Source organism: Eurytemora carolleeae, unplaced genomic scaffold, assembly GCF_000591075.1.
Source record: "Eurytemora carolleeae unplaced genomic scaffold, Eaff_2.0 scaffold2044, whole genome shotgun sequence".
Taxonomy (NCBI): Eukaryota; Metazoa; Arthropoda; class Copepoda; order Calanoida; family Temoridae; genus Eurytemora; species Eurytemora carolleeae.
Genome location: NW_019402091.1, coordinates 30,853 through 31,711, shown reverse-complemented (window position 1 = coordinate 31,711; position 859 = coordinate 30,853).

Genomic DNA, 859 nt, shown 5'->3' with positions numbered 1-859 from the left:
CTATATCTTGACAACCCGAAGGTGTAATCCCTATATCTCTGTACCCTTATCTTTGCAATCTGTTGGTGTAAACAATGGTTAAGCCTGCTCTGAACCAAACATTCTTATCTTTATCATATATTTTAAAAAAATTGAGAAGCATTCCAAAACAAAAAAAAAAAATTTCAAAACTTTTCTGAGTAAAACTTGCACAACACATTTAAAAAAAGATTTTAAACCGTTCAGTTGGGGTAACAACTCTTTTCAATATTTAAAAAATAATCATTTTGAATCTGAATTTAGCACACAAAAAAACGGGATGACAGTACTCAGTAGCCAGAAAATTGAAGGTTAAATAATATCCGACAGTATATATGATACAATTGAAAACAGATGGAAAAAAAGATTGAAAACAGATTGAAAATAATTTTAAAAACAGATTGAAACAATTGAAAAACAGACTGAAAACAGAGTTACCGAATGGTAAAAAGAACCCCAATCTATGATAAGCATGATTTTTGGAAAAACACAAACATATCATCACATATATCATTAATTGAAACTAGGAATTTCTATAGAAATAGTTGGCTATTTTGTAAATAAAACAATGCGTACAACGACGCAAAAAAAAATAGAAAAAATCTACATTTGTGTACGTGTACAAATTTGAAATCAAGGAAGTTCCGGGAATTATTGAGTCCGTGCAATGATAATTTTAAAATTTCGGAATTAAATAAAAAATGTTGCTTATTAAAAACTAGGCTGAGTTTATTCCGATGCGAGGAGGACATACTTAGCTCAAGTTAGTTGCCCGTGAGCTGCTAAAATATACTACACTACTACTTTTACTAATAATAATAATAGGAAAAAATTATTTTAA